Genomic DNA, 27801 nt, shown 5'->3' with positions numbered 1-27801 from the left:
GTGCAAAAAGTTTGATCAACACTGATCAAATGTCACAAATTGCAACATAGACACCTGGGAACATTTCAAGGCCCCACTTCACATCTCACACCTTGCCCTCCGGTTTCTTGGCAGACAATATTCTCCTGCCAAGACAGAGAAGACGTCAGCTTGACATTCTGCATTAATCATAGTTTCTGTGTAAACACCAACACATTTACCTATAAGAACACATTGAAAAGCTGAGCCATTTCAGAATGACTGTATTCTCATATAGCTGTTGAAAACTGCCCAAGGAGAAAGCTAAAAGCTCATCAGCTCCTCTTGCATAAAAGCTCTGGGCTTCTCTTTCACACAGTTCCACTTGGCATCAGTGACTTGTTTGCTGAAGACCAACTCTATAGGTGGACTCATGTTTAGAATAGACAACTACTGACTTGCTGGATTTCAATATGGTCTGCTACTTGCCACTTAGGCATCTTATTTCATTTACCTGCATTATTTTTCAAAAATTAGCACCCCACCTGTGTCTTACAATGGTTACCTGATACACAGAAGTTGACACAGGTCTCTCTTGTGGTGTAGGGATTAACAGCAGGTGGACTCTAATTTGTAGAATAAGGTTAGATTCCTCAGTCCTCCATATTACCAGTGAACTATAATCTGGAGAATCAGATTACATTCCTGCTGGGTGAACTTTGACCTTCTGTTCAACTATTTCAGCCCCACCAATCTCACAAGGGCACCTTCCGGACATGCTGAATGATGCACTTTCAATCCACTCACAATGCACTTTGCAAAATCCAATTGCAAACAGTTGTGAAACTGGACTGAAAGTGATTATTCTGCATGTGCAGAAGGGGCCAAGGTTTGGGGGTGGGGGGGAGGGAGGAAGGGAAGGCGATTGAGTCTTTTGAGTTTCCATATAGGAGAGAAAAGCAGGGGATAAATCCAAACTCCCCTTCTTCTTCCATTGCACTTTATCTCTGTGCCAGCAAAAGCTTCACAATATAGTTTCTGAATGCTGAGCAGCAAATCTCAGGCACTCTTCATCTGAAAGTCCTGCCCTCACTCCGTCTCAACATGCTTAGGCTCAACTTTGTAAGCCCCCAAATACCATATACGCTCATTTCCACGCAATACTCCACTCCCCCGCCCCGCCCCGCCCCGCCCCGCCCCGCCCAAGTGGGACCCGCTTCTACGAACAGGTTCAAGGTGCAAGGCATACAAAAGCCAGCCCAGTAAGACTTCCATTCCAGAAGAGGCGTCGGCAAGCGAGGTAATGACCCCACGCCGACTCCGCAGGCACGACCTCCTCCACATTGCCAGCAGGCGGAGCCGCCGGGACAGAAAATGGCGGCGCGCGATGACAAGGCCCGTCACGTGGGACCGCCGTCGCCCGCTCGCCCGCCCCCAGCTTCATCACCGTCCCAGACCTCGCGGGCCGCCAGCTGCTGTCGCCGCCGCCGCTCTTGCCCTACTATGTCCCCCTGGCTGCGGGCAGGCAGCTCGCGCGAGGAAATCCGTCCGCCCACCCGGCGCCCCAGCCCAGCCTAAACCTCGTCCAACGCTCCGGCCGGGAGATTCCTCCTCTGCAGCCGCCTCGCACCAGCCGGGCTCCCTTCTCCCTGCTGGCTACCAGTCCCGGGAAGGGAAGGGAAGGGAAGGGAAGGAAAGGAGGGCGGCCCACGGAGAGAGTGCGAGCCAGCGAGCGAGGTGAGTTCAGGTTCCCAGATGCGTCACAGACTATGGCCCACCAATGGAACCCCCAAATAGAGCCCGAGCGCGGGCAAAGGGCCAGGTCCAGAGAGGCAGCTGCGGGCGTGGGGTAAAGCTGGGCTGCCGACTTGGGGCGGGGAGGAGGGAACTCTGAAGGCCTTTGCATGGGAAGCAAAGGGATTTTTTTTTGGGGGGGGGGAGATTTGGAGGTGGGGGACACCCTCGAGGCATTGGTAGCCTGAGGTTTTCCTTCCTCTAAGGTGTTGAGAGGTGGTTGGGTCTGAAGGAAGGTGGAGAGCACTGGGATGAAGTGAGGTGAGAGTAGGGTAGCCATGGTTGGGATTGAAGTGGGATGCGTTGCACATTAGGGGGCTGTGCTTGGCCCTGTGGGTTGCTAGGATATATTTGCCTTGGTGAGGATGGAGGCTGAGGGGGAACTGGGTGTCATGGTAAAGTAAAAAAAAAAAAACACTGAAGGAAGCATCTTTTTTGAGGAGGGGGACGGCAGCTGAAGCGGGCAGGGAGCGTGTTTGCTATACTTGGAGGAAGGGGCTTCTGTGCCTGGAGTATTGGGTAGAGGGTTAGTGATGATTCTGCAAACCTGGTGCTAAGAATTGTGTTGTAAGTCTCTGAATTCTGTGAGTTTCACTTTTGAGTAACAGTTCAAGGCGATTGATGTTGCAATCCTGAACCAAGTTACACCCCTGGGTTGAGAAGGGTGTGTAACTCTGTTTAAGAGTCCATGGTGCCTCTTGTATGTGCATAGCTTTGCAGCCCAAGAGAAGCATGCAACAGCAAGTAGCTTAAGAAAGGTTGGTGGGTGGGTGTGTGTGTGTGTGGTGGGGGGTTGTGACTGAGCAAAGGTGTCATGGCAGGAAGCTAAGTGGAGGGTGGTTGTGTGTGGCTCAGAGATTATGTGGTGTGTTTGGTTGAGAGTGCATTAATAATAATAATACTGCATTTTTTCCTTTGGTCAAAGTGCTTTGCATAGATTTTTTTAGTCGCAAAACAGCTGTATAAAGCAGGGAACCCAAATATTGTGGAAGACGCCTTAGTTTGAGAGTTAGTGGTTTGCCAAAAGCCATGACTAAGGTGGAATTTAAGAAAGGTAGCTGAAAGTAGTTTTTCAGCATGGAGTATATGGTGTCTTTTAGGGCAAAGAGAAAAGGCTGCATTCAGCTGTATTTGTGTGATTTGTATTAGGATTAGAAAAATAAGTGTTCTACAAACAGCTGTCATTTTGGGACTCTGGTGCTGAGAAATTTCATTATCCTCTTTGTGGAAGCTATGGAAAACATCCAGATACCTTCACATATTCTACTGTGGTGATGAAAGACCATATATCTTACAATGTTGTTCTGCCAAGACTATTACAGTATCATAGAATGTAATTAGTATCTTTTAAATGCATGATGAGTCTTTAGTATTCCTTCGTTTTAAAAACTAAGAAATGCTAACAGTGATACTTTTAGTGACATTAGTTTTCCTGAATAGTAGGCAGTGATAAGTTGAAGTGACTGGTGAGGTGATTTTTATGATATATACCAGTGATGGCGAACCTTTTTGAGACCGAGCGCCCAAACTGCAACCCAAAACCCACTTATTTATCGCAAAGTGCCAACACGGCAATTTAACCTGAATACTGAGGTTTTCGTTTACAAAAAGTGGTTGGCTCTGAGGTGTTCGTTACTCGGGAGTAAGCTTGGTGGTAGAAGGTGGCTTTGCTTTGAAGCAACCATGCAACTCTTCGAATGGGTAAATCACAACCCTAGGAGAGTTTACTCAGAAGCAAGCCACATTGCCAGCAACCGAGCTTACTCCCAGGTAAAGGATCGCGCTTCAGTTCTTTGCATGAAAACCAGTGGGGTTTAACAGCACTTAACAGGATTACCTATACTGCTTCCCCAAAACTAGGTCTTAGGTTTAATGCTAATAATCGCTTTCAGCTGCCTAGGCCAACTATGGCCGTAGGTAACCAGCCTAGATGTGGGGGGGGGGATTCCCCCCCACATGATGAACTCTGTTTGTGCGTGCCCACAGAGAGAGCTCTGAGTGCCACCTCTGGCACCCGTGCCATAGGTTCGCCATCACTGATATATACCAATGGAACTCAGTACTAGTGCTAAAATGTTGTTGGCACAACAAATGGGTTTTATTTTTTGGAGGAAGGGCCTGCAAAGAATAACTTTGGCATTCCTTCTAGTAGCCCCAGTAGGCATGTAAATCTGTAGATTGTATAGTTATAAAATCATTTTCAGTCATTACATTTCATTTTGTGTACTGGGAAAGCATGTTACATGTCATCCTCCTGATTCATATGATCACAATTACTAAAAGAGGCAGCACATATTTTTCAGTCTTGAAACACCTATGTTGGAAACCCAGGGGTTTTGATTCACATTTACCAAGGCTATAAATATGCCCCTTTCATATAAAATGGCAGTTGTGCAAATTGTGGGGATTTCATATGGTACATTCTCCTAGTACATGTGGTAAAATGTAGCGACTGGAAAGGGCTTTTAACCTTCACTAAAGTTCATGTGGTTTGAGTCAGGGACGTAGGTAAGGGGGGGGGGTCCTCTGGTTCAAACCCCTCCCATTACATGTCCAGCTTGCTTGAAACAATGCATGGAATGGAACCGCCAGAAAGCCCTCAGTCACCAAACCCAGCCCATAAAAAAATCTATACCTACGTCACTGGTTTGAGTTAATGTATAGTGCATCTAGGAAGGCTGCAGGTGTTGTTTTGAGGATGACATAGAAACTTTTATTGGTCTCTGCAACAGGATTGAGGATTTACTGTGATAGCGGGAGAAGAGTTTGTACTTTGTCATAGTTGCTGGCACAAATTAGTACTTAATGAGTTGTCTGCTTGTTCTGTCGTTAGTTCATTGGTTTTACAGACTGTTAGCACTGCTGGCAGTCGGGCTAATGTGTACTTTAAATGTGGACAAACAGACCTAAGATTTCTGATATCATGTAAAGTTCCTGTATTTCGTTGGTAGTAAGAGTAGTTTCCACACTATTTACGTACTTCAATTAGAAATTTTGCCCTTGCACATATGTATTTTCAACTGCATCCCAAATTTTATTTCAGATGTATATCTAAGATCTTTTAACTATGTTCCTGAAAGAATGTGTTTGAAATGTTTCCATTCTTCAGATAGTCGGTTTGTGATTCCATATGGATTATAGTTTTGTTGGGAAATCTTTTTTTTTTTGGTAGTATAGGGAAAGTCTTCATAGCACTGTCAAGTATTGTGAAGATCCATACAACTCAGTGATATAATCTTTTGACCTTTAAGAGAACCATCTGATCCAGCATGGAAAAAGTGGCACTATTGAAACATCATTCAGTTCTACCTGTTGTGGGCAATATTTAAAGTGAAATCAACATAGGAGAAGACATACTAAACTAGTCCCTCTTCAGCTGGAATTGTTAAAAACAGGATGCATGTCATTTACACTTTTACCACCACAGTTTTTGAATAATGTAAATCTGCCCTAAAACTCTGTTCTGGGGACCTGAATTATCGTGTTCCATTTTGATGTGCTATGCCATATGACATCTCATGAAAAGTAGTAGAATTTATTAATAGTTGCCTAATAAACCCTGTAAAAATATTGTTGCAGTTTTTACTAATGTTTCCTTGTTCCAAGACACTATAGTGACAATATTGTATTATGGTGTGTTTACTGAAGAATTTTGTGCTGTCTCACTTGACTTGAACTACATTGCATTCCTGGAGTGGGAAAACTTTATTATGTGTACTTATACCAGCAGTTCATTGCTAGCCTTAGACTCCCCCTTGCTTTCTGTCATCTTTTCCCAATTGAAGAACACTTCATTCTTTAAACAGTTTTACTATGTTGGGATTAAAATCAGTGGACTGGCTAATTAGGTTGGTAATGATTTCCCCCTATCTTCATCTCTAAATTGATGGTAGGAGTTATAGAAAAGCCAGAGCAGCAATAAAATAATAGAGCCCTAATCAGTACTCTGGTCATTGTCAAAAGCATCCTTCAAGAACTGCAGGCAGGAAGTTGCCTCACTGTAACTAAGATTTTGACATGAGGTACAGATGTTGTAGCATCTGTAGGAGGAGAAAGTCCTACTGGTGTCTGTATCTTGCTTTGTTTTCCCCAGTATTAAACATGCTGTCATTATTACCATTGTCATTAGTATTGATATGCTGTTTTTTTCCGCACTAGGGATCCCAAACCACTGGCAATATTGTTCTCTACTTCTTTGTTATGTTCTCACAACAACCTCGTGAAGTAAACTGCAGACTGAGAGAGAGAGACTGACCCAGTATCAACCAGCAAGTCTCCATGGCAGGGTGGAGATTTATACCTAGGCTTCTTAGCCCTCTATTCCCTGTACTATGCTGTGGTGGTTTACTATAACATGCATTGTTAGAGCACAACATTATAGAGTTGTGTTCTTTGTGCTTGAATATCCTGGTTTTGTTCACCTAAAATACCTTTTTTGGTACTTCTTTTCATAAGAGAGTTATCTATCAACCCAGTATCTTGTTTTAAGTGTACATATTTTCTAAAACAAAAGAAGAGTTTATCTGTAACGACTTCTTAAAGAAAGGTATAGAAATACATAGGTTCTTATCCTGCCAAAAACATTTACAGATAGGAAGATTTCCATCACTGAAGTGTGACTTCCCTGCCTCCTTTCTCTTACTGCAACCCAAAATGTCACCTGGGACAGATGGGGGTGGAACAGAGAACAGCTGTGGGAGAGAGGAACAGGCAAAAATTGGCACCCCACCCTCCATTATGCACAAGGAAATGATTATTAGGACACAACTTACAATAGTCACGCTTAATGCATTCAACTTTTAAACCATCTTTTTGCTTCCTGTTTTAGTGGGTTTTCCAGGCTGTGTGGTAGATCTGTAGTAGCAGGTTTGGTAGATCTTGTTCCTAATGTGTTGTCTGCATCTGTGGCTGACATCTTTAGAGGTGTATCACAGAGGGAAGTCTGTGATACACCTTTGGCCACACAGCCCGGAAAACCCACAACAACCAATTAAATCCGCCCGTGAAAGCCTTCGACAATACATTTTGCTTCCTGTTGATATTTTTCTTATTTTCCTTGTTAGTTCACCATTGTTCTGCTTTCCAGTTTTCACAAGAGGGGCTGTTACTGCCAGTGGCTTGTATTTCAAGTTTTTATTTTTTAAAAAAACTGAATTATGTGTTTAAACAGTTATGCAAAGAAAGATACCTTTCGTTATTTTGGGAGGAAAAATTACTTGTGTTAAAATGCCTCCCAGGAAAGTTTTTTCAATAGGTGCCAGGAATAGTTACAGCATGCTTTTGACAACAAGGGGTTTCCATAGCAAATGATTTTTGCACCTCTTTTTACATCACCCATTGTCATTACTGGATGCTTTTCTAGATCATTCTTTGGAACTAGGATGGTGAACGAGGTTAGAATGTTGGACTAGAATTTGGGAGACCCAGGTTTGAATTTCCACTCTTTCATTCAGACTTGCTGGTTGACTTTGGGCCAGCAATACACTCTGAGCTTATCTTACCTCACAAGATTGTTTAGAGAATAAAATGGAGGATAGAGGAGAATGATATAACCCTCTTTAGGTTCACTTTGGGCAGAAAGGTAAACAAATACCACTGTGTTTTCCACAGAGAGCTCCAAATATTAGATGATGATTGCAAACAAAGCTTTTGTCACTACTGCTGTTGCCATTTCTGCCTAGCATAAGAAGTTGTTTTTGGCTTTAATTCAAAAGCAGTAGTAACTTTTGTATTTGAATGACCCCACTTTTTTTAAGGGTGTAGTATTTGCTTTGAAAAAGCATTTCAGTGATTCAAAGGATGCTAGTGCCGTTTGGTTTTTGTTTTTAATAGAAAGAGGTTATTCCCAGGCTTTCTATGTTCCAAATGTGCGTTTGAGTAAAATAGGAATGTTAGATAAACAAGGAATATGGATGTTAGGTAAATGAGGATCTTTTTTGGTTGTGATTTGAAGCACTGGCATAACTGAGATGTTCTTTATTTTGTTTCTCTAAGGAACCTGCTTACAAAATGAAACATAATAAAAACATAAAGCACCATAAATTGTAAATTAATGTCAGCAGTAAAAACCTAACAAGATCATAAAAATATAAAATGTTGAGCAACTTAAAAGGAGATCCATACAGACTAAAAGCAATACGAAAGCGCTGCTAAAAACCAACACTTAATTTACAGACCATGTAAAAAGAACCTTGGCTGGATGACTAAAAAAGAGTGGCAGGTGCCAGATGAACTTCAAGGGGAAGGGCATGCCACAGGCTATTGTTGAAAAAGCCCTGTCTCTGGTTGCCACCCCCCTCACCCGGAAGACAGAGCATAGAGAATAAGGCTGGCAGGGAAGACATAAACTGGCAGATTGAATGTACAAAAGGAGGCAGTATAGTCATTTTGAAATATGCCTAGAAACAGATGGACAACTAGTGCTGAATTTTTAAAATAGGGGGAAGGTGATACATACATCCCTGTATCTTGCCCTGACAGTAGCTGCATTTTGGACCAGCTGAAGTTTCAAAAGAGTTTTGAAAGGCAGTTCTGTGTACAGTGCATTACATGGAACATGATCCAGGACAACTTTGTCATTGGTCTAGAGTCTTGTCTGCATTGACCTGCAGTTTACTGGCCCTCATCCATCTCATTACCTTCTCTAGGCACTGGTTCAGGATATCTACAGACCTACCTGAGTCAGCAGTTAAGGAGAAAGAGAAATGGGTGTCATCTACATAGTGGTGGCACCCTACTCAAATCCCCATGATGATCTCTTCCTGTGGTTTCATGTAGATCAAGGATCACCAACCTATGGCCCTCCAGATGTTCATGGACTATGAATTCCATCAGCTCTGCCAATTGGCCATGATGCATGGGCTGATGGGGATTGTAGTCTATGAACATCTGGAGAGCCATAAGTTGGAAGCCTCCTGATATAGATGTTAAAAAACATGGGGGACAATAGATCTCTGTGGGACCTCACAGCATAAATGCCACAAAGCTGAGCAACCATCCTCCAGTGCCACATTTAGCATAAGTCAATCAAGTAACTTTTGAAATAAGTCAATCAAGTAACACCACGTCTCCAGAAGAATGGTCAGTGATTTGGTCCTGATGTCATTTTTGCAGTGAAGATCATAGGTCAGAGCAACCAAGATCATTATTGTCCCAAACACAAGCCTGAATCCAGATTGAAATGGATCTAGATAATCAGTCTCCTCCTTTACTGCCTGAATCTGCATATCCACCATCTGCTCAAACACCTTGTCCAAAAACAAAATATGGATTTTCTTTGGTAGTCTTTTTGGATAATTGGGGTTCAGTGACACCTTATGCAGGAAGAGTCTCATGACTTTTTTTAAGGCTTTAATGGACAGAATCAACTGGCTGTTGTAGGTTTTTTTAAGGCTGTGGGGCCAAGGTCTGGTAGTTTTTGCTCCTAACATTTTGCCTGCATCTTCAAAGGTATGTCATTGAGATTTTTGCAATATAAGCAACCTTTTAAAATAATGTTCTCCTAATTTAGTGGATCTCATTTGCCAATATATGTGCTGAATATTCCAGCCTTGTGTTCTGATCCGGTTCTGTGCTGTGTATGGACTGTGGCTTTAGCTATTACAACATGATAGACCTTTGTCTGACTACTTCCCATCCCTTTGTAACTGTGTACTTGTGAGATATGGCCACTAGTTTCATTTATTAATAAACTTTGATGGAAGTGCTTGTAAGATTTGTGTTGTAGCTCTTGCATTCTTCATACCTTCCCCCCCCCCCATTTTATGGCTCATAGATTTATTCTTCTACTTAAAACAGAAAAAAGCCCCAAACAAGTATACTGCATATTTCTAACATCTGTATGAGACATGGACTGGACTACAGCATCTTTAATTTGGTTTCACCATTTCCTCCAAATGTTCAGGAAGGGAGAAACTTGGAAACTCCCTTCTCCCAAGATATTTCTTGAAAACAGATGAAAAGCTGATTGTGTTTTGATGTATATCAAGAAGTACAGTGTAGACTTCCATTCAGATTTCTTTTTAACTCATTTTTTACATCTTCTCAGAAAAGAAAATAATCCACAAGCTTCAATCCTCCAAGAATGAGAAAATGACTACCATATTGTAAATTTCGCTACACCTGGAGGCTGTCTGGAATCTTGAGTTCGTACTCTGTACTCGAAGGATATTGTCATAGCAGTTGGATGAGGAATAGGACTTCATTATCTAGAAAAGGTGACACTAACAGAAAATGGCAGGTTTTATTACTAAGGGTGCAATTGTGTGTTCTTTATTGTAAACTCCATTGAACGTACTCGAACTTGATTTTGAATGGATGTATACAGAGGTTCTACGTTATGAATTAGGCGTGGATGAGAAAATAGCACCCACAACAGTGTTCACTGCATATGTGGTCATATAAATAAGTTCTAAAACCTCCCTTTCTGTTTTCTTTGCTAGGATCTGTAGGTTCTTAACTCCTAGAATAATTTTAACTTACTGTAACAAAATCTGCAATCCACAATACACATACTTGGAGGCAACCTCCACTGAAATTAGTAGCCATTACTTTCAACCAAGCATACAATCTGGAGATGAAAAATATAAAATCAGTGGCTAATATTATAGCTCGTGGAGGTTATACTTAAAGTTGATTGAATACAGAATGTGTTTTTATGTATCAATTTGACACGTAGGCTGTGGAAACTGCTGGCATTAGAGCCCTTCTCGGGAAGAAGTAAACTTTCCAGTTTCCTTCAGATAAGCCTTTTGTTTTCTTCATTCCCATTTGTTACCTCCCTTGTCTCTTTCTGTATTCTGTGAGCTTATTTTCTGCAGATACTGTTGACTGAAGTGCCTTCTGTTGACAAAGAATCTTGTCAGCTGTAAATATTTTCTGTGTTAATGACATCTTATAGAAAGTTGTGGAAATGCTTTCGGTGATATCCATTCTTGTGCATTTGACTTTTTACAATGTAAATTTGCTTCTTAGTTATATTTTCTTATTCTCCATGTTATTTTACTGTCTAAAGTTATTTTTAGTTATATATAAGGAAAAGCATAAGGTTTGCAATATCTGATTCTTACGCATTTATTCACTTTATTTATACCCAACTTTTCTCTCCAATGGGACTTACAACTTGCATTATTCTGCTGTCTTCCATTTTATCCTCACAACAACTTGGTGAGGTAGGTTAGACTCAGATTGTGTGAAAGTGGACTGAAGTATTATAGCAGGACCCATATTTGTGATGCCTGTATGAAGTGATATAAGCTGTTCTGAAATGAGTGGGAGGAGTGAGATTCCCTTGTTTGTAAACTGTGAGATTCCCTTGTTTGTAAACTGTGACTGATCAGTGGCAGCTTTCTCTGTAATCGTCACATTGATGCGTGATACAGTCACATAATACAAAATGGAGCAGAATTTGCTGTTTCAAGCATGCATGGTTGTACTGACTGCTGAAGCTTAGCTAAGATGTACTGCATATTTCTTCCAAACCAGCGGCATTGCATGATGTACCTATGGTCCTTATAAAAATAGGTGAGGTAGGGCTATCTAGTGTAATTCTTCTTACTATGCAGATTGTTCAGGAGCTGCATTTTCCATTTGTATCTTTTGTCTGATTCTACTTACTACTTTCTAAGCATACATTTGCCCTAGTGAGGAGGGAGGAGAACAGATGATGATGATGAAGTAGTTTTTTAATTAAATAGTCATCACCAGGTCGAATTAAAATCACCTGCTAATCTGAATGTGTTACTTGGAAAATTACTTCTAATTTTATCAAATGTTTCACCCAACTAGAACCAATTTTTCTTTGATTCACGTGAGGCTGTGGTTGGAATATGAAGTGTAAATAACATTACAAAGTTGATCCTCAATGTTAGCTTGATTACTAAAACAAAATCCTGCGCCATAATCATTGTAGAATCATTGATGGGCAATTCTGCGGAAATTAGATACACTCTTAGTTGATTAATTGAAAACCTACAGAGGTCAGAGGGATGAACTTGTCCGATGTATAAGACAAACAATCCTGGATAGCCAAGACTAGCCTGATCTTGTCAAATCTCAAAAGCTAAGCAGGGTCAATCCTACCAAGTATTTGGATGAGATCTTCAAGAAATATTAGGGTCATGATGCAGAGGCATGCAATGGCAAACAACCTCTGAATGTCTCTGAAGGTCATCATAGGTCAGATATAACTTGATGCCAAAAAAAGGGACATTAGTAGCCGATTAAGCTCAATCTATTCAAGATTTAAGTTTTTAAAACTCTGAAAGCTTGATAATGATTTGTAGTTCCGTTAATTTATTAATTATGTAAGGGAAAGGTAAATTAATAAAGATAAATTAATCTTTCTGTGTGCTTATTTTTTTAACTGAGGGGTCAGAGAGAGCTGATAAAACATAAAAAGCCTAAACTGCACAAAGAAAGCTAGATAAAATAAAACAGAGAGTTGCATAAGATAATATCCTATCATAAAATAATTTGACAAAAAGTGGAAGCAAGCATTAAGGGGTGTTTCCTGTTCCTATCTTTGCACCTACATGGTACTTTTTTCTTCTTTTTATTTTGTGACGAAAGTGTGTTTGAAAGAATATCTCTATAGGAACTGTTTAAACCAGATATAAGAGAACTGTACTTCTTATTTAGTCTAAGCTGCAAGAACTGGTTGCTATGAATATTATGGGAATGTGAACAGACTAAGTTACAGCTTTGTGTAGATTTTAATACAGCTTCTGGAGACATGTGTGCTATCAGATTGAGGATACTGTTTTTCATTTTTTTCTGGAGCCTATTCAGTATGGCAACTATTAGAAGCATCCTTGGATATAATTCCTAAAAAACCAGTAATATCTGATACGATGAACATTTTTTGAGCAATTAACAAGTAAATGGGAGTAATTTGAAAAGAAATTGGACGTGGCTTCCGGCACCATGAATGGCTGCTGTTCTTCCGTGGGAAAGACGACTCTGTTGGGTCTTTTTTGCTTGGGTGGTGATTCCGAGTGGATTAAATGAAGCTACAAAAAAGAGAAAGGCACGGTATTCTGCAGAGATGGAAATGGAGGGGTACGGGTCACTGGTTGAAGACCAGCATCTCCGTCTTCTTCACCCTTCAGAGCCTGCCTACCATTATCTTGGGAATGGGAAAAAAAGCAGTTTAAACTGCTTTAAGCTGAAAGTGATGTTTATTTCCTGAAGAAGATAAGAATTGAAAAAGGGAGTCTCCCCTGAAATCGTATACTTCAGCCAGCAAGAATTTACTTCTTACAAACAGATAAGCTCAACTGTGCCTGATTGGTGAACTGTGTCATAAATTTCGCCATGTTGGAATGGGAGACTTTATCTAGAGAACTGTTAGTGTAGCAATGTTGCAATGCTCTTCCATAATCTAAGCAATTAAAAGCTTAAAGAGCCTGCTGAGAAAAAGGATTTTAAACCACCCAGAATAAAAAGACTTGATCTTTAATTTTGATTTTGCTGAAAACCGGGAGAAAGAGAGTAGGAGGAACAGTGGCAATTTCAAAATGCAAAACAAGAGTTATTTTGAACCCAGCTATACCAGTATTACCAGGGCAAATGCAGAGCATATAATCAATGCTCATATCTAAACAGAAAGATGGTCTTTGGTCTTTCTAAAGCTGTATGTCCTCAGGATGTAAGCTTTTAATGTCCTGTGTCTGAACATCCAGTGTGTGCCATCTTACTTCCTTTGGATGCTTAGGGTTAGGAGCAAAAGTTGGAAGATATCTTCTGCTCATGATGGAACTAGGGGTTTACCTGTGGAATGAAAGATGGCTCCATTGACAGAGCCACTTCCTCCTTGTAAAAGATACATACCATAGGTCTGAATCAACAGATAAAGCCCCAAGCTCCAATACCCCTACTTGCTGAAGTTACCGTCACAAAGAAAACAGTCTTCATGAGCAGAAATGTTAAAGGTATTTCCATGACTGGCTTAAAGGGAAGAGCCATCCCTTTGAGGAAAAACTTTTAAAAATCCAACAGACAAGAATATTTCACAACAAATAAAATTTGCAAACAAACTGGTAAAATGTTTAGCATACAGATTGAGAAAAGAGAGAGAAAACATTGATATTGAAATTGCAAGAAAGGACGGTATCATAATGGACCATGTGTCTTGAAAAAAGGATTTTGGAGATACTTTTATAAAAATGGGTGAAATCAATGTATATGTCACAGTCAGCTCAAATCATTAATGGAGATTTGACAAAACTATGTGAGTTATAAAAAGGAACAATACAAGGTTCCTCGCTATCTCTTTTTTTGCTAATACTAGTTTTTGAAATACTGAATAGAGATATAGAGTTAATGAGAAAGGGAGTATGAAAATTAAGGAAGACATACATTAACAGCTTGCTGCCAGTCATTGTTGATGTTAATTGCCCCCCCCCCCCCTTAGAGTTGGGAACATAGAGTTTCTATGTTTCCTGGCCCAGCCACAGGATTTGTCTTTGATGGGTTTAATTTCATCCAAATCTGTTCCAGACATTTCACAATGGCCAATATATCTGGGACAGCATCCAGTTGGGGGCCCATCAAAAGATATAGCTAGTTGTCATCCATATACTGATGATAGCCCAGCCCCAAGTGCGAGACCATTTGGGGAGACGTTTGCTTCCTGTGGCACCCCACACACCAATGGGTAATGTGGTGATATCTTCTCCCCTTATGCTTCCTTCTGTCCCCAACCCTGGAGAAATGAGACCAGTCATTGCAGTTCTGGCAAGATGATGAGTGAAAAGGTCATAATGGATAAAATGATGTACCGTTGGTATTTGTCACTGAAGAAGTTGACAAAAATGTATTAAAATTTCCTGAGTGTATGTTGGAAATGTGAGCATCATGAATGGTCTTTTATAATTCTTGTGGCACTTTGAGCCATAAAACTAAAAACATCTGGGTACAAATATATTCAACAATTAGAAGATTTTTTAAAGACTACTATACTAATAAACTGAGGCTTTTTCTAGAGGCAGCTGTACATACAATTTATCTTTCTTATTTTGAGGAATTGTTCCATTGAGTGAAAAGGTCATAATGGATAAAATGATGTACCGTTGGTATTTGTCACTGAAGAAGTTGACAAAAATGTATTAAAATTTCCTGAGTGTATGTTGGAAATGTGAGCATCATGAATGGTCTTTTTATAATTTGTGGTGGACTTGTTACAAAACCAAAAACATCTGGGTACAAATATATTCAACAATTCAGAAGATTTTAAAGACTAATATACGAATAAAACTGGAGGCTTTTCTAGAGGCAGCTGTGTACATACTTATCTTTCTCTTTATTTTGGAGGAATTTGTACCCATTTGAGAGTGTTTCCCTAGTACGCTAAAGAAAAAATCCCTCTTTCTTGTACTTGGCCTTATTGTGTTGTTTTAACTATCTGTGTGAGGGCCAGTCATTTTATTATGAGATATAGTGATGGGTTGGGCTCTTACAAAGAAACACTAGGTAGGGAGTTAAGTGAGAGAGAAACAATTTCTTTACTATAGGATTCCTTAAGCTCTGAGGAAATTGAGCAGGCTGGTTTCTGCTCCTCAATTGATGCTCAGCTGCTGTCAACAATGTGTGCTTCTGAAGTATTAATATTCATCAGAAACTCTTTTTTGCTGCATTACTGGGGAGTCCCCCAAGAAAGTGGAGACCCTAGTTTTGTCAGTGTGTAGCCCCATATTTTGAATTTCCCCATTTACACAGCGATCAATCAGGATATTAACAAAGTGATTCTATTGTATGTGCTAGCTAGGTAATCTTTTGGAATGTCCGGATATGGAATACTGACTATTTATTTACAAGACTATTTATTTACAAGAATATCGTTTACGTGAATATTTCTTAACAGGCTTAATTCTTTTGAAATACTGTACATTATCCCCCCTCCTCCCGCCCCAGCAATCACTGGCATGAATTTGTCCACAAAATCTTTCTGTAATGCAATTTTACCTCTTACCGCTGATTACCACACTGCACATTTCTGGCACCAATTCCCTCTTTGCTTTCAAGTAAGAATTTGCCATGCAATTCAAGTTTCTTCCTTTGCCAAGCTAGAAGAGGCCTATTCATATGCAGAATAGAATGTAATAGCAGGGAAATGTCCTGCAGTACTGCCACCTGTGTACCGAAAAGTTTTTGTAAAGGCTGTTGAAAGTAAATAGAATCATAAATCAGACAGTTTCAAAAGTGTCGAGACACTTTTAAGTGTTTGATTGCATTGTGCATTGGAGGAGGGGGAGAGAGGGAAAGATTTTTTCTCCCTTCCTAGCTGGTGTAATACTCTGAAAGCCTTAGATAGCAGAGACTATTTTTCTAACTTTTTAAACTGTGATAAATCAGAGTTCTGGCAATATTTGTAATTATAAGTGGCAAAATATAACATGAAATACGTCCCTACAATGTAATTGGAAGGAAAATGGTACCGGGAAAGGGAGGGATGCCACCCTATGCCCATGTTTTATAATCCAACAGTATGCCTCCGTATTTTTAGAGTTTCTTGCAATAAACGTAACAAGAGGAGAGAAACTGCAAGGAAACAGATAAGATTTCACAAAGGGAGCTCAGTAAACATAATTGTGCATCAAGGCTTCTCTGCCTTGCCCACTATGTTTCATCACAGGTTGTATTTAAAACTCTCCCAGAATCCTCGTGGTCTCCTGGAGTATATCCACTGTCTTTCCTTAGTCAGCAAGAAAGGAGGGGAGGAGAAATTATAGTGATGTAGATATGCTGGTTATTGGTAAGAGTTGTATACCACATATTTGTAGGGAATCAGCCCCAGAAATGTGGAATGCCTTTCCTGTTCTGATTTGCTAAAGTGAAGGTTGCGCATCTTTCGCAAATGTATTAAAAATATTTATTTGGACTAGCTTTCTGAGTACTTGGGATTGTTAATATTGATTCGTAAGGCATAATGCATTTTTTTATTTACTGTAAAGGAATTTCTGTTCTCCAGTACTCTAGTTCTCTAGTATTGAAGTTATTTCTGTATTGTTCCTTTAAAAAACTTTATTTTTTGAATCAAAGGACTGCAGTAAAAAGTACAGCACTACAATAAGTACTGCAATTAAATTAAATTAAATGAGAGGTAACTCAGAGAGGATATCGTTAAATTCACAAAACAAACACTTTAAAAAAGAGAAGCAGAAATCCCCTAAAGCCCTCCCTTTCAAATCAAATTATGAGGATTCAGTTAATAAAAGACAGAACAGGGTCAAAGTGATTATAACTGCTTGGTCAAAGTAAAATGGAGAACAGTGAATGGTTCTGGAATGTTGGCAACATGAGTGCATTGCTGGAAAGGTGGCCAAATCAGATGGATTTGCTCGGCCTCTGTTCAGTCCACTTTTAGATTCAGTAGGGATGGCCTATTTTGTTAAGAAGTATAAAGGCCAAACAGGCTATCAAGTTGCTGCGTAAAGCCTATTAGGCAAGAATTATTCACCTGGAAAACAACTGCTGATTTGTTCATCAGCCACCCTAATAACATAAGGGATTTGAGGATAAAGTCTTAATATTTAAGTACTGAATCCACCCAAATCAATGGCACTTAATGTTGAACTACCATGCAGAGAACCCGGTTTTGTTTAAATCATTGTGACATACTTCCATGTAAATGTGATTCAGTCTGAAATGTAAACAACTATGTGAAGATGTTAGTTTTGTCTTTTAAGCACTTAGCAAAATTTCACAAGTGACTTCCAGTCAGTAGCTGGCATCAGTCTTCCCAGGATGTAAGTAGGACTTGCTCTAATAGACGGACAGGAAGGGAATATTTCTTTCCACCATCTGCCTCTTGTGCCTCCATGAGACCCCCAACCTTAGAGAGGCCTTTAAGGAGTTTAACTTTATTGGCATTCTTCCAGCACATTAGGCATTGCCAAGGACATTTGTTCAAGACATCAAGGGGCAGCAGAACTGGTTGTCTTGGTTAATCGTAGGGAGTCTACCTTTGCTGTCATTTAGACTTGTGCAGTAATGAGTAGGATAGGATGGAAATGTCTGGAATGGCAGCAAGTCTTCAGGGAATAATAATATTGTGAAGAGAAATTGTTATAGAGTGTGCTATAAGGTGGGGAGCTCAAGAAATCATCTAAAAATAAGTGCCTATTTCAGGGTTTGTTCAAAAGTTTCTTATTTGAGTAAGTTGATGACTCTACCCAAGTCCTTACCCTTTAAAAGGGTCTATTGGCCAAACAAATTTAGAACCGCTGTCATACTGGCTGGTAGTGGATGGTGCCAAGTTAGTTTGGTATGTGTTCCACATGATTAATTGATGCCGCTATATGTGGATCGACCTGTATAAGTCTTAAGCCAAGGATGGTGGCATTTTCTTTCACCTCTGGGGAATTGGTGAGAGTGGGTGCCACTTCCTAACAAGACATATCTTTCTCTGGTGCAGAATAGCTTTTCTGAGGGGTGTGTGTGTCTGCTGTAATAAGAGTTGCTTATTCAGCCCTTTCACTTTCATCCTTTAAGAAGAATCGAAGTCTAGTAAGTGGAGGTCAGTGTTGAAGATTTTCCAGTCTCATCTCCAATCTTTGAAATTTCTGACAGCTGTCTTTTTTGCTGAACTTTTGCTGCTTTTTGATGGGGAGTGTCATATGAGTTTCTTCAATAAGCTTTCCTTTTATGTTGATAGGCTTCTGTCCCGTGTATTGCCCTGCTCTTCTCACTTCCCAAATTCCTCTCTCTCCTCATTTCAGGGGGCCAGGGTCTTTAAGCTGAGGAATAAATAATAATCTTACTGAAGTATATGTACATGAAGTGCAGTACAGGATTCTTAAATTGGCTAAGGTACGACCTGTAAACTTACAATGTAAATAGTACAATTTTGGCAGTTGGAAGTATCTGCAGTCTCTTGATGACACCTGAGCTAGGGTTTCCTAGATCTACAGGAGTCTCTGAGAAATAAGTGAAATAAGTGAAATTTACAGTGGTGGCAGTAATTCAGAAATCAGAATGAGATTCCAGTAACATATATATTTATCTTGTTCAATTATGAAGCTGAACTATGGGATGTATTATGAGGGAGGAGGAGTTTCAGTACCTGTGCCACTTATTAATTTAAAGGTCTAAACGAAAGATCAGAGATTTGTGATGTTGTGCTTAAAATGGGCCATATTGTAGGTCAAGGATATCATGGAATTTGTTTTGAGTTTAATGTATTGTCGAAGGCTTTCACGGCCGGAATCACTTGGGTGCTGTGTGGTTTCCGGGCTGTATGGCCGTGTTCTAGCAGCATTCTCTCCTGACGTTTCGCCTGCATCTGTGGCTGGCATCCACAGATCCTCTGAAGATGCCAGCCACAGACGCAGGCGAAACGTCAGGAGAGAATGCTGCTAGAACACGGCCATACAGCCCGGAAACCACACAGCACCCAAATTTGTTTTGAGTTCTTTGTTGCTCCTTGTGGAAGTTCTGAAATATGGTTGTGGTTTAAAGGTCTGACTTAAAAATGACGTTGCTAGCCTGAAAGTTATAATAATAGTTACGTTTTGGGGAAAGTGTTCATTGTTTCTGGTTTTCTTATTCAGTTTCATAGTTAAGAAGCTATTGCTTTGTGCAGCTATTTTGGCCAAAAGAAAAGTGTATTGAACTGCCAATTTTGTACAATTCTCCCTCTGTACTACTGAGAACTAGACGATCATTCACTAGGTGAAGATGATTTCAGTGTTACTTCAGAGTGAACTTGTTTTGCATGGTTTACAACCTTGGAACTTTTGGTTGTTGTAAAGGTTTTATTAGATACAAGCTTAATTCCCTCCCCTAAATTGGTTGCTCTAATTAATAGTTTAAAGTTTCCTTTACTTGTGTTTTGTGTTCACTCCTGTAGCTCCCTTGGATGTGTAATACAAAACACCCTTTTTAAGATCTCTTTTCCCCGAACAGTTTATTGTAAGTATTTTCCTCTGTTTTCACATCTGTCATTGTGAGAACAACCTAGGCAGGAAGGGATTGTTTTTAAAGCCAAAGCTGAGCTACAGAAATCTTCTATTGTTCCCTTAGTTATGAAAGATCCAGCTCACAACAACCCTGTGAGATCACAACTCAGAACAACCCTGTAAAGTATTTTTGGCTGAAACTGTGTGATTGGCCCAAGATCATTCAACTTTCATGGCATGAGTGGTGATTGAAATCTAGGTCTCCCAGATCCTAGCCAGGTACTCTTATTACTTGCTATGTCACACTAATAGCGGCATGGTTAACTCTTTTACTGGAAATGCTATACCAGTTTGGTAGGTAAAACTGCTGTCTTAAGGAAGCTCAGGTTAAGATAAGATTTTAATTATTAATGTGAGTCCCCCAAAAATATGACAAAGAATTTGAATTTACACCCCACCTTTCTCTCCTGTGAGGAGTCTCAAATCGACTTAGAAACTCCTTCCTTTCCTCTACCCACAACAGATGCCTTTTGAAGTAGTGAGAGAGTTCTGAAAGAATTGTGACTAGCCCAAGGTCACCCAGCAGGCTTTATGTGTAGGAGCAGGGAAACAAATCCAGTTCACCAGATAAGAGTTTGCTGCTCACGTGGAGGATGAGGAATCAAACCCAGTTCTCCAGATTAGAGTCCATCATTCTTAATCACTACACTACGCTGGGATGAGTTATAAGCTTTGCAGATGGCCAGCTAAAAAGAAAAAAATGGCAATAATGTTAGGAAACAGTATTGCTGGATGTGAAAGAGTGTGCCATTCCTCAAAACTACTTAGCAATTTGTGCTTTGAGTAATAACTCAATACCATCCAGTGTCTGGGGAGGAGGAAAGGCTCTGTCGTATTCGCTTGGATGAAGCATGTACATCTTCAGTCTCTTCATGAGTCACAGATCTTCATCTCTGTTTCTTAGATGACCTTTTATTTGGACACACTGTGAAACATGACAGTTCTGTCTTGTGGATGACATTTCCAACTAGCTGGGTTGACCAGGACACTTGCAGCTGTTAATTTGAAATGTTAAATTGACACTGAAAGCATGACATACTTGGTGCTCCTTTCTGACTTGGACACAGTTTTGTGCTCTAGCCTTTTCCTCAGCTGTGGCCATTGTGGCTAGAAATTGGCTATGGGTGAAGACAATAATTTCAGATCAAGTACTAAGCGGAATAGACATCAATTATTTTTTTGGTACTGTTCTATAATGGTTTGTGCCTTATTAGAAGTGAACATCTGGAAATTGATGACAGGTGAAGAACTCATATGAGGATTGTTCTATGTGGGTTCATTCATGTATACTTAGGCATGCTTTCTGCTTGATAGTTTTGTTGATATTTTTGGTTGGAGTCCATTGAACAGATCTCCAGATTCTGGAGGGCATGATTGCTAGCAGTTTCCCTCCTCATGTGACAGCTTCTCATGAAAACTTACCCCTTGGAAAATTTTGTTGGTTTGTGAACCAGTGTGGCACAGTGGTTAAGAGCAGCAGACTCTGATCTGGAGAATCAGTCTTGATTCCCAGTCCCCATCTCTCCACGTGAAGCCTGCTGGGTTACCTTGGTCCAATCACAGTTCTCTCAGAACTCTCTCAGCCCACATGAAGGAAAACCACCTCTGAATGAGTTTTGCCTTGAAAACTCCATAGGGTTGCCATATGTTAACTGTGACTTGACGGGACATACAGGTACACAGAGGGTGCTATTGGAGTTGAGTGTTGTTCTTCCACTGCAGAATAACACAACTACCTTCCTGAAATGCTGCTCAACTTGGTTTGCAAGTTTTAGCTTTTTCCCATATCTTCTCTGTGTTAGTTTAATTTTTTTAACACACCTAAGAAATGCCAGGGTTGTGATGTGGAGGCATGCAATGGCAAACTAACTCCCAACATCTCTTGCCTTGAAAACCCTAAGGGGTTGCCATAAGCCAACTCTGATTTGATGGCAACCCCCCCTGAAAAAACAAAACCCACCAATCTCCCCCAAGGATTTTTAAGGCAGTTGTACTAAATAGGCAATAAATCAGGTTATTGCTATTTGGCATTATGCCGTACTCTCTGGTATTATTGGTTTCATGGAATTAACTATGGTCAAATCATGGATAGGTGTGTCATCTTTTGTGGAAATGATCTCATGCATGAAAACCACAGTGTTACTTAACTAGCATTGTTTTAAAGATTGCTAGTAGAATGTGTGAAATCTTTGGACTGATTAGAGACGTTTATCTTTGTTCAGATGGTACACAAGGGATTTCTTGAATCTCCAGTTTGCGGTTCAGTGAATCAGGAAAATAGAACAACTCAACCTGTCATAAAGCCTGTTTCCCATGTTATCTTGCATGACAGTTATTAAGTTGACTTATTGTTAGACCACATAGTTTTATGTGAGCCTGTTTAAAAATATGTGTGCAGATAAAGTTGACAAGTATCAAAACATGCAGTTAAGAAAAAGGTTTAAAGGAGGATGATAAATTTCTTTGGGTTCTTCTGAGCCTTCCCCCCTTCCCAGAAAAATCATAGAGGTACAGCGGGAGGGGACATTTGCAGAAACTGCTGCTCGCTCTTAAGAAAACTGTTGCCTTTCAGCTTCCTTAACTGTATTGTTTGCTGACCACAAGCCTTGAGTTATCACCTAGATAGCATACTTTTGCACTCAGTCATGATTGGGAATAGTTCAGAGAATACCCAGTGCCCCTTAGCTAGATTGATTGGACTCAAGGAAAAGCCAGTTTTTTAAAACATATTTCTGGAAGTTTATGTAGAGAATTAGAATGTAGGGGCTATATATTCACTAGTGGGCCCGGCCACGCATTGCTGTGGCTGAATCTGGTGAAGTGGAAAAGAAAGAAAAGGGGAAGCGAACAGTTCGAACATGTGTCATTGCACAATGCTTGCAAGGGAGGGGAGGGGCAAGGGGCCCCTCGCTCCCCTCCCTCTCTCCCATTCCCTTGCATGGCAACCTGGCCTGTCCCTCCCTAATGTTCCCCTTCCTCTGCTAGGGTGGGTGGGCCATGTGCAGGTGGTGGGCCCTGTCTCTTTCACTCCCTTCCCGGCGAATTATCTAGCGTAAAACACGCTGGGAGGCATGAGCTACGTTGTGTTCAAATTTCAGAGCTTTTGGTCCAGCAAAACACCGGACCCTCCCTCACCTTCCCCTTCATTCACTAGGGTGGGTGGGTCATGTCCAGATGGCAGGCCCCATTCCTTTCACTCCACAAGGCAGTGGTTTTCAAGGAAGGCATGGTTGGTTCCCTTGTATCAGAGGGTGTTGCTTTGATGGCCAGCAGATGGTGCTGTTGCGGAACAGAACTATGGTTCCAACTGTCACAGGTGTGGCATGTACACAATAACTGGCACAGTTGTCACGTGTACACAACAGGAGGTGTGGAAACAGTATGGAAACCTGGCCGCACGCGAATGCGACGTTGTGTGAAAATTTCAAAGCAATCAGTCCAGTAGTTTGGGAGATTACCTGTCAGCAGAAAAATGCACTGATAGATTTTTATATATATAGATTTATTGTATAAATTAGATACAGGGATGTCTCTCGTGAGATAGATCATAAGCTATTTATCTTTATGGTTTTGCATACCATTCTTCCTTCAAGGAATACACAGAGTTTTAGCCTCCTAATAATCCTGCAAGGTAGGTTTGTCTGAGAGACTGTCACATTGCGAAGGCCATCTTTATGGTTCGGAATTTGAAAGTCTGATCCCCTAAGCTTGGCCACTGCATTGGACTAACTTTTTCTTTCCTATGTTGTTGCCAGATTGGTGCAACTGGTGATCAGATTACCCAGGGTTGGTTAAACCTAGAAGAAATAAGACTTCTAAAAACTAACTTTCAAGTATGTTATTGCTATTTCAAGTATTGTTATTGCTGTGATTGCTTTCCTTCTCAGATTAATTTGTTCAATCATTACTAAACTGTTGCAAACCAACAAGAAAAACTGATGTGGTAAATAGCCTCATCAAAAATGATTGTTTATTGGGGACCAGAAAAGTATAAACGAGAGTATCTCACAGGAAAAAAACACTTCAGTAAAATTAAATATCCCATGCCAAGCAAAAGTAATCATTAAGACTTTACAAGGTGAAATAATTAAACCTGTTTGTCAAATTCTGGTGTTCAGATGGCCAGCAATTAGTGGTTGTTCCCCTCACTCCACCCCAGTTTGGAAGATCTAATTGATTGTGGAGAATACTACTAAATAATAGTGGATGTGTACCTGTGTGGGTTGCTTCTAAGAATGTTTGAATGTTTACGTTTAGGGTAATTATGGGTTTCTTTTCCATTCTCCAGTCTAGAATTGTTTGAACTCCTATGCAGTTGGGATTCCCTGTTAAACTTCTTTGACTCTGAGATAGCTTATGATTTTCAGAGGTATTCAGTAGCTAGTTTATCTCATGGATCAGGGCTAAGCTAGCTCTTAAATTGATTACATAAATGGATACATAGCAGTATACTAGTTCTGCTTTTGTTACTTCTAAATGTATGCATCAACATTAATTTATTTAGCTATAATGCCAGCCCAAAAGGTCAGGTTGGATAACATCCTGTTGTTTACATTGCACCTGTTGTCCCATCCAGTGAAACTGTGGCTGAACTAGGCTTGAGTCCATCATGTGGAAGGGCCTTGGTTCAGTGGTAGAATATTTGCTTGGAATCCAGAAGGTCCCAGATTAAATCCCCAGCATCTCCAATTAAAAGGAATCAGGTGGTGTAATGGACTTCTTAAGACCCTGGAGAGCTGATGCTAGTTTGAGTAGATAATACTGTCCTTGGGGGACCACTGGTCTGAATCTGTATAAGGCAGTTTCTGTGTTCAACATACTGTTGTCTCAACTGCACTCTAGGCTTATTGTTTAATCTGGGTCTTAACACATAATTGTGCAGTTTGACATCTAACTCGCTACTGTGCAGTATAGTGTCTGTTCCACTGCTTTAAACAAGAACATGCAAACTGCAGATCCATGTTTTTATGCAAGACTGCACCATTAACTCCTGAGAATTGCATAGGCTTTTTCCACACGAACCAAATAAAACATTTTGAGGCAGGAAATGAAACGTTTCCTCCATGGAGTTCTGCATCGTTTTTAGCCCTAAACAACAGTGAATTTCCTGCCTCAAAACATTTTATTTTTGCATGCTGTTCTCAAGTGATTCTTTTTTGAAAACGGTTTCTGGAAATGTTTCTTTTGTGGAACTGTTTTCAATGGCTGTGCAGATCTCTTTAAAACATTTCCCACGCTTCTCTGCAGTTCCTGGGTTTCCTTGTTGGCACCATTTTGAGTTTGCGTTAGCAGTCTCACACTGTAGTTGCATCATTTAAAATTTTTTTTGGAGAGGCCCCTAGAGAATCACATCATGACACGACCCCTAGCGAATCACAGCATGAGACTTTGAAGCCTTGTAGCATCAAATCTACAGATCTGTAAAAAAAAGAGAGAGAGAGAGATAAACACAAAATTGTGGCCAAGAAACATTTTCAAGGGCTAGTGCTGATAAATGGGGATGAGTGTGTAAAAACGTTTGCAAAATGTTTTCAAGGGCTTGTGTAGAAAAGACCATCGTCTGAGTCTTGTAGTAGTACCTTTCTTCCATCTTCCTGGTTAACATGCTCATGAATGGCGGGGAGTGAGTCTTGGTGCATGCCTCACGCTTCTCCACCCACCCACCCCCCGCACAGAGAGGCCCAGTTACTTAGGATGTACTTAATTCAGACGTGTGAGTTAACTAGTTAATCCCTTCCACGCAAACTGGAATTGCAAACTCAAGGTTAGTTCAGACTTATAATTAGGAGTGTGGAAAGAATATCTCCAGCTAACCTGTGTGTCTGCATTCCTGTGTCATGGGTAATTTTAATTAGTTTCTATCCAGCATTTTTCATGTGAAAAGGGATGGATGGGAATAGTGAGGTGCACACATGTATGAGGCAGCGCAGCAAGATGAGTCTGGGCACATCTTGACTTAATGCTGGTTAAAATGACATCTGAACAAAGACCTGGTTCCTTTTCTTTGGTGGGTGGTGAAGACTGGCAACTTCTTAATTGTGACTTTTGGGAAGTTGGGTTATAGCAAATGGCTAGGCTGTATGATTTCCCTTCAGATATGCATGTAGTGGTGCCCTTTCCAAGAGATTTTCATAGCTGAGTCAGACATCTGTGGAATTTTGGCATTCGAGGCAGTTGACCAGCTGAATTGTATAATTTGTCAAACTGTCTAAAAGGGTGGGTATCCATAGACAGTGCTGAGCATTGTTAGTAATTTGGTGCTGAGGACCCTCACTCAGTCCTTGAGACATTTTCCTTGCCCCACAATTGTTAGCTCCCTTTTGCAGTGTTGTCATGAAGAAACACAATATTTGTTGTGGAATAGTGTCAGTAAGTACTATTAGCATAGAAAATAGTTCTGTATACACAAGGCCTCAGTTATTTATGATCATTGTTTTGCGAATGAGCTCATCCTCAAAATTTGTCAAAGCAGCTTTTCAGCAAATGGGCTAGTTGGCAAACAACTTTTTAAAGTTTGTTTTTCAAAACACCATTAAAGCATCTAAATAATGCAGTGTATTATGGGATTCATAGAGGGAAGGATAATATCCTTTTTATTGTTTTAGAAGTAATTCTGAGCAGGAAAAGATATTGCCCCTGTGAGAAGCTTGAGGTTTTCATAGTTTCCATTGCCCCTGTGAGGAAAAGGTAACATGGGAATTGAAGGTGGTTTAAACCATTTAATTCCTTAATGCCTACTTTATAATGGAAGATTATCATGCTCTGCTTCTCTGTGCATATGTCATATTTTGTCTGAACTGTCCATATTTTGTCTGAACTGATTTCCTTGAGTGGATGCGGGAGGTAACATTGGAAAGTTGAGTTGGCAGAGTAATAGTATGCCATGGCTCCATTCTGAAGAGCCCTTTGCATGAGCAGAGGGCACGTAACAAGGTCGTGGAATTTTGTGAATCAAGAAACCCTTTATTCATCAGACCTTTTTTCCTATACACACTCCTAGACTGAAGTCTCAAAGGATGTATACAACCTGATATTTAAGGGGATCCCTGCATGGATTATCACCTCTAGAAAGGCTCAAACATTTATATTTTGGCCAATAGAAGACTGAACACATCCTTGTCGTTATTCATTTTGCAGATTGCTACTGAAATATTCGATTTATTTATTAAAAAACCTTGCTGCACTGCTTTTCTGGTCAAATACTGCCCCTTCTTTTACCACGGTCCATGCTGTTCTGGAGTCTGAACCACTCACCAACATATCAGTGCTGAGCATATGAGATTGTAGCGGGATGGAGGAGGAAAGCTCTGTTGTGTGAACAGTCTCTTCCTCCTGCTGAGTCTTGGGAGTTCTGGCTAGGAATGTTATCACTCCTATGGCTGTTGACGGTAAAGTTTCTGCCCTTTACTTTAGGAGCTGTGAAGGGAAGTAAGCACCGTCCCTTGAGCTGTATTCATTTCTTCTGGTAGATAGTACATCCTTGTTAGATAGTACATCATTTAGAATAGTACTCTGTCGTGTTCTTTAATAGGTTGATAGAAGATTTTGTTCTGGGCCAATTTGGAAGTCTTTTTTTTTTCTTTTCCCATTTTGTTTTTTTTTGCCATATTGTGGAATGTTGATGTTAATAGCTTGCTGTGGTAGACTGAAGCCCATCGTTAATCTTTTGGGGTATGTCGATTCTGTCAAAGAAAGATATCCTTTTAAAACATTTTTTATAACCTTTGGGAATGTACAAATGTGCACTTAAAGGCTTGTGAGATTTGCAGAAAGCTGGAGGCACACTTGCAGATCTTGGCAGGCAGACCATGACTGAAATTGGCTAGTAATAATGTGTTCTCCTCTATTCTTTTCTGGCAGTTCTCCACACAAATTGGTGCCACAGAGAAGAGGTCAGAGACAGAAAAGAACCTGGCTTTTCTTTGCCTGTGATTAATTTTAGATGGCTAACTGAATATTGATAACTGTACAAGTGTTTTGAAATGTTCAGTTGGCTTAAATCAGACCCACTGTGTGTTTCCAGCTCCCACTGTATCCCACTTCTGTTTCCAATCTGTTCCTTCAGTCTTGACTTGACCATTTTATATTAAAG

General features: G+C 40.4%; 1 protein-coding gene across 5 annotated transcripts in view; it reads left to right on the top strand.

The window, feature by feature from the left end:
* The first annotated feature begins 1371 nt into the window (after positions 1–1371).
* Positions 1372–27801, top strand: part of SGMS1 (sphingomyelin synthase 1) — a 110336-nt gene continuing 83906 nt past the window's right edge. For 4 of the 5 annotated variants that reach the window (XM_048505473.1, XM_048505470.1, XM_048505467.1 and 1 more), the window contains exon 1: positions 1372–1695. The gene's annotated coding sequence lies outside the window, so the exon portion shown is untranslated. Of the gene's footprint in view, positions 1696–9799; positions 9969–27801 lie in introns of all 5 variants that reach the window. The other variant, XM_048505468.1, reaches the window with a different exon arrangement.

Source organism: Sphaerodactylus townsendi, linkage group LG08, assembly GCF_021028975.2.
Source record: "Sphaerodactylus townsendi isolate TG3544 linkage group LG08, MPM_Stown_v2.3, whole genome shotgun sequence".
Lineage (NCBI taxonomy): Eukaryota > Metazoa > Chordata > Lepidosauria > Squamata > Sphaerodactylidae > Sphaerodactylus > Sphaerodactylus townsendi.
This window is presented reverse-complemented; position numbering and strand designations above follow the sequence as displayed.